This window comes from Notamacropus eugenii, chromosome 4 (assembly GCF_028372415.1).
Source record: "Notamacropus eugenii isolate mMacEug1 chromosome 4, mMacEug1.pri_v2, whole genome shotgun sequence".
Taxonomy (NCBI): Eukaryota; Metazoa; Chordata; class Mammalia; order Diprotodontia; family Macropodidae; genus Notamacropus; species Notamacropus eugenii.
The window spans coordinates 322,171,303-322,185,586 of record NC_092875.1 but is presented as its reverse complement, the minus strand read 5'-3'; the positions used below and the strand labels follow the sequence as shown (position 1 = coordinate 322,185,586).

At 37.0% G+C, this 14,284-nt stretch overlaps 1 protein-coding gene across 2 annotated transcripts in view; it reads left to right on the top strand.

The window, feature by feature from the left end:
- The window catches only part of LOC140502852 (unconventional myosin-Vb), a 556,148-nt gene that overhangs the window by 41,736 nt on the left and 500,128 nt on the right, over positions 1-14,284 (top strand). The window lies entirely within an intron of this gene.

The window sequence follows — 14,284 nt, the reverse complement described above, 5'->3', positions numbered from 1 at the left end:
CTTATATTGGATGTTTAACTTAGAGGACTCACCAGTTACTTTATAAATGCATTAATTCAGCCTTTAAAAGTTGTACTGACTTGCCTTCTGGAATAAGAAGTACATGAGGGTGTCTGTAGTATGAAACTTAGTTTAGCTGATATGGAAAGATAAATGCACTATGAAAAGTTAAATAGAAGTACAAAGATAGCAAAAGACCTCATTTTCAAGTGCCAATTAGTAGAAACAATCAATAAGTGCTATGAGTTTATTATGCTCGACCATTCAAATAGAATTATGATCTCATCAATGTGGGTATTTCCTCTAGTCAGTGTAGCTCATCGACACCTGCCCACCTTATATGATTTTTGTCCATGTCTGTTTATAAATTCACCACAGGGACTTCACCATGGTATTTGAGGCCTTCCATGATTTTTCTTGACATTTCTTTTGGGGATACCAGTGGAGCATATGGACTATTGGTTATCCCTTGCTTCTGTCACATGACCAGTCTACTCACATGCAACATGTGCCTTTATTCTGAATGATGCTCGTTACCAGTTCTTGGAGACTGTCACATTCCATGTGTCACTGAAACAACATGGAAAGAAGATCTGGATGGCTCTTTGTTTCAGGAAGAAATCTGGGATCATTAAAAGAATGCTACGACTTTCCAAATGCAGTCTAACCTGCTCTTCTTTGCCTTTTAATTCTGGACTGACTAAATTTTCCTTATGCAGTATCTGTCCAACGTACATGCATCGGTGGATGGATGCTTTTTGTAAGTTGTCTATCCACCTACGTGACTTGGTCTGGATAATAGTCATTCTTCATCCATTTTGAACAATGCCACTCATTCTTAGAAGGAATAATCATCATGAGTTGAATGGTCAAGAAAAGGCTTGTTTCATAAAGGAAGTGGAATTAAATATCTGGTTTTAAAAGAAAAGGTCAATTTCTTCCTTTTTAAAATATAGAGTGAGAGTGAAGGTGGAGAAATTTGCCATATCAAGTTGTACAGAAGTTAAAATAATTTCTGGAGACCACTGGGGATAAATGAAATTGTACCAAATTGGGATACTACAATTCTTAGTCCTTAAATCTAGGTCTCTGTCCTCTATAGCAGTGACTGTTCTAGACATTTCTTCTATATCTTTAAGCATGATTATAAAACAAAAGAATGTGTTCACCTCTCAGTTATTGACTCTTGCAGAAGTGGCTTAATCTCCCTGAGCCTCCATTTACTTATCTATAAAATGGTAGCAATTTCTATCTCACAACGATGCTTTGAGGAAAGTGCTTTTGCAAACTTTAAAGTGACATATATATTATCATTGAATCTATTTTTGTCTTCCCTCTTCCCTTATCCTCTCTTTCTTCCTCTCATCCCCCAATCTTTAAAGCCAAGATTTTGTCCAAGTAGAGATAATTTTGTAAAATGCGAGATTTTTAAAAATTGCATCTAATAAAAACCCGAATTACCTTGGGTGCTTGAGGAATTGTTTTTGTGGGGAAGGGGTTATGTTAAATTTAGTTCTCTTAAACAAAGAAAAACCTTTTAGTTTTAGGATTGAAAATCTTTCTAAAAATGTATCAGCCTACTTTTATGCTTTAGTAAGTCAAATCTAATGAACATAATTTAGTCTTTTTTTAATTGAAGATTAATTTTTCTGGGGTCTTAAGGACATCATTCTGAATACTCCTTCTTATTATACATTGCACTGCTGCTTGAGAAAGTGGAGGAGATTGAGTTCACCATGGACGGATGCCAGTGCACATCCTCTTTGTCACTTATACCTATTTCTGTATTTTACTGTATTTATTGCTGTTTACTCATTTCTATCATGTCTGATTCTTTGTGACTACATTTGGGGTCTTCTTGGCAAGGATATTGGAGTGGCTTGCCATTTCCTTCTCCAGCTCATTTTACAGATAAAGAAACTGAGGCCCACTGGGTTAAGTGACTTGCCTAGGGTCATCCGGCTAGTAAGTGTCTAAGGCTAGATTTGAATTCAGGTCTTCCTGACTCCAAGTTTGGGGCTCTATATACAGCACCAAACTATCTGCTCATATGTTTGTGCCTAGTTGTCTTCGTGTTGTCTTCCCAATTAGATTGTGAATTCCTTGAGAGCAGAGATTTTTTTGGTCTATTTTTATATACCCAGTGCTTAGTATAGTGGCTGGCCCAGAGTAAATGCTTGATAAATCTTTGTTGACTTGACTTGAATGTCTTGAACATGAATTTAAAAACAAAACTAAGCTAGATTCAGATATGACCTGATTTTCTTTTGATTCATTTCTTTATCTTAAAAACTCAGTACAGCCAAAAAATTTTTTTTAACCAATCAATGGTTCAGGCCAGTTGGGTTACAGTTATTTACAACAATCCTTGCAGGTTTTGTTCACAGAAAATGACTGTATGTGACTGTAATGGGCACATTTTTTGTTGCTGTTGTCTTCTGACCATATAGAATCAAGTAATAGGCAGAGACTTTGAAAGTTTACCAGACTTAAGTTCTGTTTGAATATATTTTTAATAGGAATGTTCAGAGAAGCTTAACATTTTTAAAGAAATCTTGACTTTTTCACAAAATGTTTATTACCGTGTGTTTGACGAATTTTGAAGGAGAAGGGATTGGGATAAATTTAATTTTCTGGGAACTTTTATAATTTTTTTCCCTAAAATTTAAAGGAACTTTTCAATGCAAATTAGGAATGATACTATTCCTGACTTCAGGTGGCAGAGAACTAAGTGAGAACTAATGAGAATATTTATAAAAGCCAAAATGATATACATTAGCTAGTAGTAGTAGTAGTAGTACTACTAGTAGTAGTAATAATAGTAAGGTTAAGATAGAAGATATCTAATTATAATCAGCTAAAACTTTATGATTATATTTTTTCTTTCTTTTTTGGTATATTGTATATATTTGTATTTTCTCTCCTTTTGACTTTTACTATGATAGAAGGATATAGGAGCTCGTAGTTCCAGACCTACCTCATACAACTCTTGTTCATCATCCATCAACAGCGTTTGCCTGAGATATAGGTATTTACCGATAGATCAGATCAATGGAATGTCCATTCAATTACATATCATAGTTTGTTCAGTAGACTTGATTGATGTTGAATTTAACTGAATAGTGCTGGCTAGGAGGGTTAATAAGACAACTTAATGCTTTCTCACTGATTAGTTCAGAAGCATCCTTTAGAGAACAGGTTAAAGGCTAAAGAGAAGCATCTGGCAGATGGAAAATGGCTTGTAAAGGCTTCTGATGCCAAGCTAGCCTGAAGCATTAGAGTTATGAACATGTTCCAGGAAGGTTTCAGAAACCTGAAAGAGCCTTGGATGGAAAGCCAGTTTTAAAAAGCAGAGAGTGATGACTGTTAGGCATAATTAAGATGGGTATCTAGTTATACTTAAGTGTTTGTAATTCTTTAAATTTTATCCTGATCATGTATCATGTCTTAAAACAGTGATTAATGATGTAGGAGTGTTTTATGTCTAGCAATTTAAGCATAAGTTAAAAAAGTACAGCCAAATGGAAAAGCAGTATAATGTTTCTGATCATCATGGCTTCAGGAAGCTTAATTGTTGGGATTACAAGGCTACTAATGCTTGCTTGATGGCTGCTTATCCTGATCATGCAAAGGATATAGATAGAAAAAAATCTGAGTGTCACCTCTACAAACTAAACTTGCAAAGTGACCCTAAAGTAATTTCCTGCCTTAGGCAGAATCTTAAAATCTTGAAACCACTGAGAACACTTCATTTTTAAAGGCGTTTAGAGAAAAAGTTTCATTTAAGCCACCCATTCCCACATTTAAACACTATTCGCTGTTGGGAAATTCTTCCTTATGACTAATCCCATCTCCTCCCTCTCTTGGTTGCATTATTTGACTTGAGTTGTATTGTTACTAATTTTCTTGCTTATTAAAGACTACTTAACTGGAAATTCTCATAATTTTTTTAAAATAGAGGATAAGGTAATGATGGAAAATGAACTGAAGGATTTTCTAGAGTACAGAAACCAGGTAGAGGAGAAATTATAAGGATTCAGCTCCCAGGCTTTGTGATCTCCATCCTATTCCTGTTTGGTCATGCTTTGTTCCTCACGTAAATAGATACCCTCACTAACTGCCCTTCACAATTTACTTAAAATAGTATTGATAGTGCGTAGAATTGATTTAGTGTCTTTTTGGGTTTGGCTATCAAAGAGCCAGTAAGAGCTAACAAAATAGAGAAAAAACCACATACAAAACCATCAATAAGTATTTTTTTTTGTCTCTCCAACTCTAAATTGTGTCCTTCTATGACATAATAGTGTGTGAAAGTGACACCATTCAATGTCACTAACATTCCCCTACTGGTAAAGGCTTTGCTCGAAGCCATCCGCACACTTTTCCTAAGTTCCACTTTGTGATGGAATGGCCTGCACCCACTGTGATGGCAGAATAGGGCAGAAATAGATCTATGTGGAGATTGAACTAAAAGCCTTGACCTCTTTAACATTGTGCCTTACCAGTTGAGCAAACACAAGGGTTTTCCAATCATTTACCAAGGGTAATTGATGTCAGAAAAGGTAACAATGTTAATTCATTTAAAATGATGACCCTCATTTCATAGTAAATAGTGGGGAGCCAAAAGGGGAAAAGTTAATTAGGATTTTATTGTGAAAAATGAAACAAAATTAAGAATATACAGTGATTTTATCTGTCAACACAATTTATATGTTAATTGCAGCTACGTACTATTTTTAAAGGAAACCACTCCAGTATCTTTGCCAAGAAAACCCCAAAATGGGTTCATGAAGAGTGAGATATGACTGAAACAACTGAATAACCACCACCCCAACAACTATTTTAAAAAATAAAGACGGAATCAAATGTTGATTTTTTTATTGTGTTTTTTCCCACCAGATAACACAATAAAACATCCTTCACTTCATGCTCAATTTTCCCTGCCTCGTTGTAAGGAGGGCATTGTTGCAAAAATATTGGAAGTTTCCCTCAATCTTTCCCAGTGCTTCTCTCCATCCCTTGAGAGTCAAATCATCCTCTTGAACATCTACAGAAAATCAACTAGGAACTGCTGAAAATTAACTAAATAGGGATTGTTGTAGACAGACATTAATGTTAATGAAGAGAGAATGTTTAAGTAGAAACTAATCTGCTAAGTTGTCAATTCATTGGTAAATATTTTTCTGTTATAATAACTTTTGTTTGCCTCAGAAACTGCTAGGTGGTATAGTCCATATAGAGACACCCTTGATTCAGGCTTAACCTCTGACCAACTCTGACTGGTCGTTTAATTTTCAATGGCAAGGCAGCTCTCCAAGATGAGTTTGTTGGATAGCGGCTGATTTGCATTGACAGGATAAGTTTAATCTTTAGGAGTTCTGATATCATTGAAATCGCAGGTCCCCACTACCACAAAAAGCAACCTCTTTACCATGTCTTGGATAATAAATACTAAGCTAACAGGTCTAAAAATAACTAAAAATAATTGGCCGAGAGTTTCAGGAAGTGGAAAAGATAAGATCCTGGCCACAGAATATACTGCCATTGAATTCCCTAATTTAATGATTCAGTGATTTAATTTTATTAAGAAATTCAATTAAGCAAGTATTTATCAAGCACCTATTATTTACAAGGCACTATACTGAGGGATGAAAGGGAATGGAAATTTGAAACTGCTCCCCACATCTCCTTCTCTATTTCCCCTACGTTACCTGAAAATAGGCTTACCATCTGAAGATGCCAAGATAAAGCCAAGTTGTCATTGCATAGATGATGACCTAACCACTCTCTCCACCCCCAGTTCTCAAAATAACTATTTTGATTTTAGCACTTGGAAAATTAAGTTACTACTGCTTCTAATGAAAGAAACTACATTTAAAATATTGTCTTAAAATATAGAGAGTGGACACATATCTCTGGGGACAGAGTAGAGATTATGTCTCATTCTGTCTGGCCCTCCTCAAGGTTAAGGTGATTTTTAACAGGACTGACTAATTTGATGTATGGAGACTGAGACATAGTTTCATACATTTGTTGGAAAACCTTCAAGGCAACTTAAACAATCAGGGTTTAGAGAGACCCAGAGTAAGGATACATCTTTAGTCCATGAGGATACGTATGTAATCATAGATGAGAACCTTAATTATTTGTCTTATGAAGTCTTTTCCAAATGAGGCATTTAAAAAAAGAGAAACACACCTTGCCCCACCTGTTATGGGAAATATATGAGTTGGCCAAACAACTATTTCTTGCCAAGTTTTAATTTTTATACTAAATATAATGCTGATTGGTTAGAGCCTCTTCATATGTTTCTATAATGTAGTCTCATATCTTAGGACACAGCATTGCTTTTTGCATTTCCTTTCTCCAATACAATTTGTGGTATCAGTTTTTATTCTTCACCCCTACTTCCTGGATTCCTCACACAATTCTGAAGAGCTGTGTGTAATCCCAGGACTATTTGTTGACTACCCTTGTGCTAGGTGAAGTTTCGGAATCAATTGACAAGGGTCTTCTCATATACTTAAACACAAATATCAATATAAGATTAATCACAGTGAAACAAAAGTGCATTTTCGAGATCATTTCATCTTGGTGAGTGGTGTGACAAAATATTTACTGTTCTCCTGAGTCTAGTTCTCTTTTCAGGTTGGGAACTTGGAGAGGACTTGAGTGATTCAGGCTTGTCCTGTTTGGAGACTGAAGAACAGAATTAGGAAATGTTCACAAACATTTAATCTTAACCAAAATAATCAATCATAGAAGTTTTAGGACGTGAAGACTGGAAGACTTTAAAGATCTGCTTGTCCAGCTCTCTCATTTTGCAGGTGAAGAATGCCTGAGAGAGTTGAAGTGATTTGCCTATGCATGGTAACAAGGCCTGCTTGCTCTAATTTCACTAACAGTGCTTTTTCCAATATACCATACTGCTTCTCAAAAATTATTTTAAAAACTATTCACTCTTTTTCATTTTCCCTCTCTCCATCCATTTTTGAAGGGGTCTGTTCCCCTTCTGTACGCTTATAAATAGATGATGCTTAATGGTCTCTTATGGACCCAAGGTACTTGTGAAATATCTAGAATTTAATAGTTACAGAGCCCAATCTATTTTAATCACCTTTTATAAGCATGATCTATTTTGATTACCACAACAACTCTGTGAGATAGTTATTGCCAATATTATTGTCCCTAATACAGTGCCTGACACCTTGTAGGTACTTAAAAAATGCTTGTAGATTAATCTCTATTTTGTAGGTGTATTAACTGAGCCTCAGAGAGGCTTAAGTAATTTTACTAAGAACATATAGAGTACCTGTGGATTATCACAGCCAGGTTTTCTAATTCATTTCAACATGTCTTACATGCAGATGTTCAGTGAAGAACAATGTTTGGTTCTGGGCATGCAGAAATGAGAGGAAAAAAGCAGTCCTATGAGAGTCTAGTAGAAGGAGAAATGACATATTCACAGATTAGTATGATAAAGGGTAGAAGATATTAGCAACAAAAGAAATATCCAGAAAGAAGTACCAGGAGAAAATTTCAGGTTGGAGAGATAGCTTTCAGCTGTGGAGATCAAAGGAGTCTTCTTGGAAGTGGAGGCATGTGATTCAATGTTAAAGTTTTCACTTTATTTCTTTGCCTCTTGAATGAATGAAGTCATAACATTTTAGAACTGGAAGGGACCCTAGAGTTCCTAAGGAAGGCGTTTGCAGTTTCCTGTGGTGCCCCTGGTTGCCATTGTACATTAATCTTGCCTACCGATGAGGAGAGGTCAATCGTTTTAAACCCTGAACTCTATGTCTGAAATAATCTGACTGCTCAGGTTCAGTAAGGGTGAATGGAACTTATTTCCATGGGGAAAGATGTTTGAAAGTCAACTTCATCCAGGGCAGCTGGGGTAATCTGTAAAGCTGTGGCTTTTGCCATGTGATCACATTGGCAGCTTTTAATTAACTGCCCAGGCTTTTGGACTTGGACACAGAATCTACCAGCAGTACTTTGAAAGCCCATAAATTGAACTTCAGAATGTGCTGTATTGGTCTTCAGCATGTGAATCATGATCCAGGGGGAATTTCAAGCTTTATGATTCCTCAGCACTATTCTTTCTGTTGATGTAAATCTTCATCTCAGTTATTGCTTTCCCAGACCTGTCAGTAGACTGAGATTGAAGACCAGCATCTGAACATGGGTGAAAGCTACCTGCAAGGCTCTGGTTTCTGATTCTGTACATGACTACATCTGCCTAAACTCAGGTACTAGCTGGTTCAGTGATTTACTTAAATTTTGGCAGGTCTGATTCATGACCTTGGTGGAGGGAACTTTTACAAGAGTGAATAGGTTGATAGGCTTGTATTTGTAAGAGAGATGCTGGGGACATTGTGCTCGGGAAAGGATAGGACAGCTTCCGCAAAACAGTTTTGGAAATTCCCATAGTCCAAGTCCCTAGGCAGAATTTCCAGATGTTAAGGTTTCTTACTTTGCCATGGAAAAAGCATTTGAAATGCAAGTTATTCTAATCAACAACATGGACTTAGTAAGTGTCTTCTTTATACCAAGACGTATGAAGTGGAGATACAGATATAGCAGGTAAGAGTCCCTGCCCTCAAAGAGAATATGTTCTACTTGGGACATGCAACATATTTATTGTTGTTCAGTCATTTTTCAGTGTGCTGAAAACCCCAATTAAGGTTTTCTTGGCAGAGATATTGGAATGGTTTGCCATTTTTTTCCTCCAGATTTTATAGATGAGGAACCAAAGCAAGCAGGGTTACGTGACTTGCTCAGACAGCTAGGACATGTCTGAGGCCAGATTTGAACTCAGGAAGATGAGTCTTTCTGACTCCAGACCTGGCCTTCTATCCATTGCCACCCAGTTGCTCCCCAGAGTTTTCACTGATGAGTAAATAAAAGATAGATATAAGATAAATATAAAGTGACTTGGGAGCAGGGCACTAAACACTAGGGGAACAAAAAAAGTGCTCTTCAAGCAAGTGGTTCAAGTGGAGTTTTGAAGGAAACTTTGGGATTCCAAGGGGAAGAGAGGCAGAGGGAGTGCATTCCAGGCATGCTGGTGGAATCTCATGTTCAGGAAAAGGCAAACTGGCCATTAGGCTAGACTGTAATGTACGTGAGGCAGAGCACTGTGGAGGAAGGCTGGAACTAGATTGTGAAGGATTTAAAATATGAAACTAAGAGGTTTGCATATTATCTTAAAGACAACAGGGAATTACTTAAGCTTTTTAAGCAAGGGACTGGCTGGCACATCATCTTTAGGAATATCATCTTGCTAGCTAAAAACTGCCTCAATTTTTACTGTAATTTATTTGTAATTCTACTCAGTAGTTTTATCAGCGACAGGACATATTTATTAGTTTGGTGGATCATAGTCATAAAAGTTTAAAATCAAAAGGACCTTTTCTAACCTACTCTCATTTTATATAAAACTGTGGTTTGGTAAGGTTACAATTCAACACCACCCAGTAGTAAGTTAGTGGCAGGGCCAGGATGAGAATTCCAGTTTAGGGAATCCTAGAAGGGGATTTCCATCCACTACATTAGGTTATCCTACCCTACCTTACAAAATATCTTTAGTGGTTTTTAAGTAACCATTGCAACCCTTAAGCATATAGGACTAGTGTCTTAATTAGACCTCTAAACCCTGAGATAGTGATAGGTTACTTTTTAAATGTCTTTTTTATTTTAAAAAAAATAGAGAAACATGCTCTAGCAAATTAGCATGACAACAATTAAATTCACATTTTGATTCTAGAACATTTGATTCCTTTGCATTTCTTAGGCAAGCAGATTAATCATCCGTCTTAAAGTATCTTAGTGCTGTGTTTCTCATGCTTCAGCTTGACAGCCAATCCCCAAATTCATCCTCCTTGTTTCCTGTAATCCTTTAGAAAGGAAGACCTCTTACTTTTAAGCCACGCTATGACTGAGTTTGTTGGCTGCAGGTTGTTTGACTAAATTATCCCAAATGCAAACACAATCTCCTGGCCACAGTGAAGCAGAGTCTGATAAACCAAGCCAGATTCCTAGGAGAGGGTCTTGGTGGTGGTGGAAGGGTGAGCAGTTAGGATAGTTTTAGGCTTGGTTTTATCACTTACTGAGTGTGATTTTTTTTTTTAATATTAGGGGCAACCAGGTGGCACAGTGGCTAGAGCACTGAGTCTTGAGTCAGGAAGACTCCTCTTCCTGAGTTCAAATCCAGCCTCAGACATTTCCTAGCTGTGTGACCCTGGATAAGTCATTTAACCCTGTTTGTCTTAGTTCCTCATTTGTAAAATGAGCTGGAGAAGGAAATGGCAAACCCCTCCAGTATCTTTGCCAAGAAAACCTTCAATGGGATCACAGAGAGTAGGACATGACTGAAACAACTGAACAACAACCTTGTGTATGTGACTTTACATAAGGTAGTTCCTCTTTCTGGCCTTGAGCAGCTGAATTGGGGATAAGGATAATCCTTACCTATTATTTCATGGGATTGTGAAAATCAAGAGTAAGGAATGATAATCCCTCTGGTTCATGTAGTGCCAAAGCCTTCACCTATATTATCTCATTTGATTCTTACTAGAATAGATGCGAAAACACTTGGAAAAATATAAAGTACTCTACAGTGTATGGTATTTTTGATCATCGGTAGCATGGGAAATTGTTACGATTTATGGATTTGAAATTCTCAATTTTGAATTTTCTTATTGCTTTCTGGAAACATCTGCTTTCCTAGTGCCCTACACTAATCACACCTATCCTCTCTCCCCTTCCCCACTACCCCTTCCCACTCCCCTCCTGGAAATCATTGAAAGACAGGAGTATTCCTTTTGGTTAGAATTGAGGCATAAAGAGAAGTGTCAAAATGGATTAAGACCTTAAAAATCAGACTCTCCTTGTGTATTCAGTAAAATTGAAAACTTATTTTTTTCAAATTCAGTAAGCATTTATTGAAAAATAAAGTGCTAAAGGGAAAGGTAGGCAGCTAGCCAAAGCAGTTGGTATTTTAAAGTCTCCATTTATGCGTAAAACTCTTCCATTTATCTTTTCCTACCCCATTGTCCTTGTCCATTCCCCTCCCTCTCTTCTCCCATTTCAGTACTTTCTTAAAATCAGGCTCCCATAAATGAAGGGAGTTTACTATCTACTTTTTTTCCTACCTATTTCTATAACTACTACTAATTATAGCTCAGTAGTTGAGTTGAGAATGGGAGAGGTGAGATGAGGTGACATAGCACTATTCATTGCCTCCCCCAAAAGCCTCTTCTTTTCTACCTTCACCTTTCTGCAGAAAGGGTGGTGATGATCAGGATGCAGAGGTGGATGAGTGGTCAGGGTGGGATGGGAAGGGGCAATAATGAGTCAGATTCTCTTGATTCTTGTTCTTTTACCACGAACCATGTAGAATGTAAGACAGAGGGCCAACTTGACTCACAGGAGTGTTTTCAGGTATTGGACTGAGTTTCTCATTCGTCTTTAGGATAAAAGACTTGATTTAAAACCACCTTCAGTTTGGCATTGCTGCTATTTGCAGATTCCTTCTAAGAATTGGAAGAATTAGCACAATGGAAGGGAGATATCATCGCCATCATCATCATGGTCATCATCATCATCGAGGGCAGTGGAAAGAGAGGTGGACATGAATTGGAATCCTAGCTGTGCCATTTAATTCTTGTGTAACCACAAACAAACAATGATCTCTCCGGGCCTCCCTTTTCACCTCTGTAAAAGGAAGGGCTAGCTTTCAGGTACCACCTAGCTCTAGATCCATGATGTCAGATTTACACATTACTTTAGGATTTACCAAGGGTTAAAAAGTCCAGTTAGGATCATAAAAACCTCATGAGTTAGGTAATTCAAGTATTATCATTTCCATTTTATAGATAGGGAAAAAGTGACTCAGAGAGCTTAACTGACTTGCCCACAGTCACACAGGTAATAAATGATGGATCACAGTCAAGGACCCAAGAAGGTAAAATCACTTGCTGGAGGTTAAAGTAACAGAATCAGGAAGTGGACTCAGGAAACTGCCTCATGACCTGGGTTTTGCCTGTGTTATCCTTCTAGTCATATTTACATGTTAACAACTGGAGGAAACCTCTTAACACAAAATGAATTCCTAGCAGTAGAATTGATTGGATTGGTGGTAAGACTTTGGGGAGATACTTTGGGTTAGGAAGACTTACCTAGTGCTGCTCAAATCAATCATCCTATCCCTAAGGCTGCTGCTGTCAGAATATCTACCATTGTTTCACTTGACTATTCAAATTCCAGAAATACTTGCTTCTTCATTGCAAATGCAATTAGCGACAGTTTAGGTGTGATTGTGCACAGGCTTTGCTAGTCTTCAAATTATACAGTCCACAAACCCCAAATGGTGACTAGCAGTTTGTTCATCTTTCCTGGAATAATTGAGAGAGGTAGGAAAATTTGATCAAGCAGGAAGTATTTTCTGACCTGAGTGATATCAATACCTTAGGAAATATTAACAGGAAAGGTTATGAAACCTCTGTCTTTCTAGGTCTTGAAGACCTAGGTTAGAGCATGGATGGTGTCTCAGGAAATACTGTAGAATTAAGATTCTGTAAGTTCTCTGGAGCAGGGAGTCTACTCTGGTTTTTTCAAGTGTTTGGACAGAAGTTCATAGCTCAGAGCGTTAGGGCAGAAAGTAATTTTTGAAGTCATTTTACATCTCAAGAAATTAAGAAGAAGAGAGGATAAACAATTGGTAACAAAAGGCAAAGATGGAATTTGAACCCTTATTATCCAGATCCAAATCCAGCACTCTTTCCAGTGTGCCATTTTGCCTGCTATGGGAATGCAAATTTATGTAGTATACTTCACTTAATATCTGGGCAAGCTATGAACTGTCCAGCATGGTAAGCAAAGCTCATATGCCTAGGCACTTCTAAGAGAATCCGGATATCTTTTCTTTCAGCGTGTATGTTAAAGTTTAGAGAGCCACTGAGATAGGAAATATGCCTTCTAGTTATATAGTATTTGAGAGTACATAATTCACATGTTAGAAAACTGTCAGTAGATGACAGGAGTAATATGATTCTCTTTGAGAGTTCCCAGAGGAACATAGATAATTATGGTGACTGATTAGATCTAAGAGAGGAGGTGTCAGATATGCTGCCTGGGGTATCAGTCCAACAGCACTATTGGCCAGAACCAGAGTATAATGTAATTGGGAAATATTTAACAAAATAAGTAAAAGTACTCTAGAACATAGATAATGTTAACATATGGTTTTCTAAGTCAGTCTACAGCCTGCCAGGAACCGTCTGTACAATCTTGTGATCCCCTTTTCTCCATGAGTTTGACACCACTGCTCCTATGGTCATTTCCTACTTTAAAGTTCCATGATTAAGTAAAAAATTATCCCAAGTTTTAGAGCAGGGATGTGACTGACAGGATTGTAGGTGGCATGATGTAGTGGAAGGAATATTGGATTTTAACATCATTTTAAATTAGGTCCACTAAATTTCTTTTGAATTCTAAAACCTTTTAGTGTCTGTGAAAGAACAGACTTGGTCAGTTATGTTTTTTGCTTGTTTGTCTATAGGAAACTAAAGTCAAAACTTTTAAAAATATTATGAGGCATTTCAGACAAGAAGTTTTACTTTTTGTAGAAAAAAGTGGTCTGATTGTCTTGATTTAAATCATGATTTAAGTTAATTTGTTTTAAATCCACCCCAAGTTATACCACTATTGTGTGCACAAGCCCCATAAAGACAATGTATGTTAATCATCTTACACCCAGAAAATCCATTCAACCAGTAAGGCTATGAATTTGGAGTGTTAGGCATACCGAATCTTTTTTTGTTCTCCAGACTCAGTGTTTTAAGCTGCTGCTGACTCTTTAAACTCTGTTCCTCATATTTGCAAACACAAGGTAGAAAATGAAATAGAAATAAGCAAGCAAAAAGTGTTGTTTTTTAAATGAGTATCTTTTTTGAAAGGAGTTTCTTCAGTCAACGTCAGAAGCACCAGTGAAGACGAATACTGTAGTAAGTTGGGTGTTTTAATCAGGGCAGCTTTTTGCTTCCAGAATACAACCTTAGTGAAAAACACCCATTTTTCTGAAATGTTTCGAAATCAGTGAAGTGGAATTTTCACTTATATGCAGAAATTCTTTACAGTCTAGTGAATGTCAAGCACATTTTCAATTTCTTTGGGATTCTGTCAGCTGGTTGAATGGTCTCTTAAGAGTGATTTCTAACGTCTTGATGAAAGAGAACATTTAAAAAAACTTTATCCCTCAGCATTTTTTATTTAAAAACCT